This window comes from Pinus tabuliformis, chromosome 4_1 (assembly GCF_031772625.1).
Source record: "Pinus tabuliformis cultivar Carrire ecotype Pingquan chromosome 4_1, CPIR1, whole genome shotgun sequence".
NCBI lineage: Eukaryota > Viridiplantae > Streptophyta > Pinopsida > Pinales > Pinaceae > Pinus > Pinus tabuliformis.
In genome coordinates, this window is record NC_142303.1 from 294941748 (window position 1) to 294947285 (window position 5538).

The following is a 5538-nucleotide window of genomic DNA, read 5'->3' on the forward strand; positions in this document are numbered from 1 at the left end:
GATCAAATCAACTTTGGTTGAAAACAATAAGAAAATAATTTCTAATCTTAAGCTGGCTGAGCAAGGGCATTTAAAACGCCATGAGAAGTATTGTAGTATGTTTGAGCAACGGATGGAAATAGATGAAAAGTACTTGAAAGATCATATCCTGAGTGTACAAAGGATGGTATATATTGACGAGCAGAAGGTTAAAGCATGCAATTGAGTATTTCCATTTCACTTTAACCCACAGATCTGAATGCCTTCTCTCTCAGTTTCCCCGGCAACGGCGCCATTCATATACCATTGACGATAACTACTACCATTGTCATAAAAACTTCACCGCATATTGTGTGTCGTGTGCTCTCTCCACTTCTGCGCACCTCAAAGCAGATGCTTATTCAAGGCAGCATAATCTATTACTGTAAACGCACTTGTTTTCCGAAAGGACTTCTCCACAGAACCGAATCACCACAGGACCAAAATCTGAAAGAGATCCTCGCAACACCTAATCACCACATGATCAAATTTTGAGGAAGACTATTGCACATCCAAGCCTTGCTACTGATCCAACAACTTAACGTACACATGCAGATGTAGCCCAGGCCGCTCCTACCAGGATCCTTCCGTGTGTACACTTAACTTGCGGAAGATTGTTTCATGATATTGTAATCTCATGCTTTATAAACCATGCTTGTTCAACACGCAGGCTCTTCACACAATTCCTAAAAGAAACATATCAATAATGGGCATGCGTATTCAATATATTTATATGTATTTACCTACGCACATTCGTAGGATGTTTTCCCCTTGCTTTGATATCGCCGCTGGTTATAGCCTGGCCCTTACTCTAAACACAGGCTCGTATGGATATATGCATTGATTTACCACAGGCTCGCATATATATCTCTGTCCCTATGCTGCTTTCGGTCAATGGATATATATAATTGCAATTGTTCGATCAAACCACGGCTCTATATAATTCCACGTAACCTTCTAATGTGTCGCTAGTCCCGCTGTTCGGCGGTGCTCAAACCATGACTTCCGCTCCTCCAGAACTGATACTCCCATATACACTTCCTTCTTAAAGTTGAGCCCAACTCCACAGTAGGCAAGGTGTAGTCCAAGAGGCTCGAGATCGCTAGGCAAGGTGAGAAGGAATTTTACTCAGAGATTGCGATATTGGGCATAATCCATCACTGGAATCTGGTGCAACTGTTGGGTTTCTGCTCGCAGGGATCTCACAAGATCCTCATCTACGAACACATGCCCAATAGCTCCTTGGACCGATGGCTTTTCGACGAGAGTAAGATAAGCTTCCTGACTTGGCCCATTAGATTCAATATCGTATTGGGCACTGCTCGTGGCCTGGCTTACTTACATCAGGAATGCCGGTATAAGATCATTCATTTGGATGTAAAGCCTCAGAACATTCTTCTCGACGAGAATTTCGTGGCCAAGGTCTCTGACTTCGGGTTGGCTACGCTCATGAGCCGAAAAGATAGCGGCGTGGTGACCACCATGAGAGGCACTCCCGGTTACCTTGCCCCGGAGTGGCTTCTGGAATGCGCCATCACTGAGAAGAGCGATGTGTACAGCTTCGGAATGGTGGTTCTCGAGATTGTCGCAGGGCGCAAGAACTACACGAAGGTTGCTGATTCTGATAAGTGTTACTTCCCTGCTTGGGCGCTTTCAATGGCTGTTAATTGCAGAGAGATGGGTTCGAGTTCGCCTGCAAGGAGCACGCAGCAGCAGACTTATGGTGGATGAGCACAAAAGAATGTTAAGAAAAGAGTACCTCGATGATGAAATCCTTGCTATTCCTGCTTGCGGTTATGATAGGCGGTGTGCTGCTGTTGATGCTCAGCACCGATGGAATGAACAGCATCCATGGAATGAACAGCGTTCAGTTTCAATCGTTCTCATGTATAATTGTCAGACAACGTTCAAATGTCAGACAGCGTTCCTTTCAGGACAGTAAGGGCAGCGCTGGACAGCGTTCAATGTCAGACAGCATTCCTTTTAGGACAGTAAAAGACAGAGGGCGCAGGTAAAGAATGGCACAAATAGCGCTGGGTGAAGGAGCGTTTCGTATGCAGAGAGCAGCGTATTAAATGCAGGTGGAGCAGCTACAGGAGCAGCGTAATTATCATGAAACGCTTGGCAGTCAGGACAGCCAATAATAGTAAATCGCAGATGGATCAGCGCTTTTAAATGGGGCATTTATGGACAGAGCGCAGTGGTGACAGAGGCGTTATAAGGCAGCGCTTGAAAAGAATATGGCAGAGGGCCAGGACTGCTCACAACAGAGGAATGGCAGCGCTGATAGAGGTAACATCCTCTATTCTAAGAAATGCTCAGAAAAATATAATCAAGAGGAGAGCATTAGTTTACAAAGGCCACAGAAACAGGTGGCTCACAATGGAGCAGGGCAGGAGATCGCCCGCTCTGATACCATGTTAAACACACATGGACAGCAAACACAATATGAAAGATAAAACATGCAATACAATTTTTATTTACATGAGATATACATTTATAGTACAATACGTGACTCTTGGGTTTCAGATCCCAAGGTCTCTTGGACTGCTTTGGTCTATTCGGCTTCCACACTAACCCATTAGGATTAGGTGTCCAACAGGTGCAAAATACTAACTATAGAAGACAGAATTCTAAAAGGTTTGTAGGCCTCAAGGTGATTAGTTGGTACATCAACTTCCTAGGGATCCAAATATTGCATACAATATCTATTTGGGGTGCATGATAGATTATTGGAAAGAACTATCTAGGATTGGGGCTAGGGAATGCCATGGAAATTCCTTGCTCCTTTAATTTCTAAAAGACATTATTTAGGGCTTCAAAATGACCCTATCATTTTGGGGCCCAAAAAATGTACAAAAATCTACCAAGAAGATAGAGATCCATTATGCTAGTGGAAGAGGTAGGTAGCCACCAAATGCACATAGATTAGAAGAAGTGACACAAGGAGATGATTTGTTCATGCAAAAAACACCAATAAATATTCAATTATTTAGGAAAACACTTATTTGAAGCGGGGGGGGCATGTTAAGCCTTATATAAGCCACATTTTAACCCTAAAACATGTATTAAGTGCTAGATATTGAGTTATTACATTTCTATAGTATATTTTTATGTAGACTATAACCTCTCATAGTCCCATCTAATTATAATTGTACACTTTGTATCATATATATATATATATATATATATATATATATATCTACAAACCTTTTCTTAAAATGATCAAATATTGTCTTATACATTATATTCATTCTAGAAGGTTTCCTTCCTCGAAGAGGATTGTAATTATTTCTTTCTTATCATTTTTAAGATGCATGTTTCATCACACCAGGCCCACTCATTATATTGATATGACTATAGTAATTGAAATATCATGTATTTAGTAAGAAAAATGATATACATCCACAACTTTAGTCATTTTATATAATCTCGATGAACATTATATTGCTCCAACTCTATGTTGTATTGGAATATGAATGTGGGTAGAACATTGTTAAAATTTGGTTGACTTCAAGAGCTCATATTTTCATAATAATAAATAAATACAAGGAGATAAACAAACCCAATACCAATTGAAAGAAGATATCAAGGAACAAGTAACTAAATTGAGAAAAACAATAGCTAAGAGTTCAATAGATTTAACTCAATCAATATGACCATAGAAAGTCTAATTTTCATTACTCTTTTTCCATGTTGAAATCCTTAATACCATAAATCTCGTTTCATGAAATATGATAAATGAGTTAACTCATACATATATCAATGATTATAAACATATTTAGTATTTCCTGGTGTACTGCAAAAAAAAAAAAGGATACTCCTTTCAAGGAATACATATTATAGCCACAAGACATAACAACATGATTAAGTACATAATGAACTCTTCCTACACAATTCTAGATATGACTTCTTTCTAAAGCCCCAATCGTAGAATATTTTGTTGTGAATTAATAATTACATAGAATGGGGGTGAATTAGTAAATAAAAATTCTCCTATCTTTTTTGTTGAGTACTTTAAATTTCAATTGCAAACAATCAAGAAACACATGAGAGGCCAACATTCAGATATATTTGAACACAATTATTTACATGGAAATTGTTGGCTTAAGGGGTCTTGACCCAGGTTCAGAGTTAGTAGTGCTGACCAACAAAACCCTACAATGTCGGCCCTTCCGACAACAACCCGTGTAGTGCAAGTTGTAGTCTCACCCGAAGTAATATTGGGGGATGCTAGTGTTAGCCTCCTATTGCAATAGGTTTCATATTTCATGATTGACTGTTTTACATGCCAAATATGTCATCTTTTCATGCTGCAAGGTTCCATATTTCCAAGAAGTTCCATTTTGAAGAATCATGCCATTTTTTAAGAGTTTGACAGTTAAGGGAAAGCCAAACAGTTTAATCTTGGCTCCCTTAGGTTTAAATTGCTTGTTTTAGAAGATAGAGACTGAATATCTGTCCAAACACCTTAAGCTTGGCAGATGAGTAGCTAGGTAGAGAAATAAAGGAGCCCAACTGCTTAATCTGGGCCCTTGGAAGATATAAGGGTACATTTAGATAGGAGGGCAGTCAAAAGAAAAGAAGATAATCAGGGTCTGCAAGTCTAAGTGCACCCATTCAAAAGGAAGAAAAAATGTTAGGTAAGTAGGCTGGGTAGACAGCTTTGTGGTTGCAGAATGAGGATTTTTGATCAATTTTGTATTTCAAAGTGTTTATCAACTTCAGATCACAAGTACAAGGCAATTTTCCTTTGGAGGAACTCAAGCGAGGCATGTCTAAACTCTCCCTTCTTCTTATTCCCCAAATCATTCACTAACCCCCCAAAGAGGTTAAGATCTGCTTGATATCTCTGAAGTTTCATCATTTGTCATATCATTGGCCTAAGTAAAGGTTTGCTTTGCTTAGGAGTACTCTTATTCACTCTATAAGTCATTTTTCCCTTTTAAGTAGCCTAAGATCTCTAAACTTAACGCTTTCTTGTTATTTTCATATTAACTTCTAACATTATTATGTAAATCCCTATCTATTTCCCCTTCCCCTTACCAAAAAGCACTAAATAGCTCCCCTATATACATATTCCCATCCCCTAGCACTATAGCCCTATAACATCAATTTGGGGAAATGATAGTCCATTTGGGGCTTGGCATTAGCCTTTCCACGTTCAAACCTGGAATTAATTTAGCATTTTGTTAAATTAATAACCATTCCCCTCCCTTTCCTTACCCATAACCCTTAATGTTTTACCCTACGCGCTCACATTTTCGGGTTTTGTTTAAATATTTGATTAAACAGTCAAACTCTACCCCAGGCGCACATACCATAACCCACAAACCCAAAGGTTTGAACCCTCGCCATATAAACAAATGATATAATATTCAGCGGGCCCCGTACTTTAACCTGCCGCCAGCTCCGAGCTCCGTCCACCGTCGGATCAGACCCTCCCCATCCGACGGCTCTTACCGATTTCGGAGTCGCCCCCACGTTCGACCGTTAGCTTCTGCCACCGGCGTCTGGAAA

At 39.8% G+C, this 5538-nt stretch overlaps 1 pseudogene; it reads left to right on the forward strand.

The window, feature by feature from the left end:
• The first annotated feature begins 1245 nt into the window (after positions 1-1245).
• LOC149175442 (G-type lectin S-receptor-like serine/threonine-protein kinase SD2-5 pseudogene) lies at positions 1246-1749 on the forward strand (annotated as a pseudogene).
• Positions 1750-5538: the final 3789 nt, after the last annotated feature.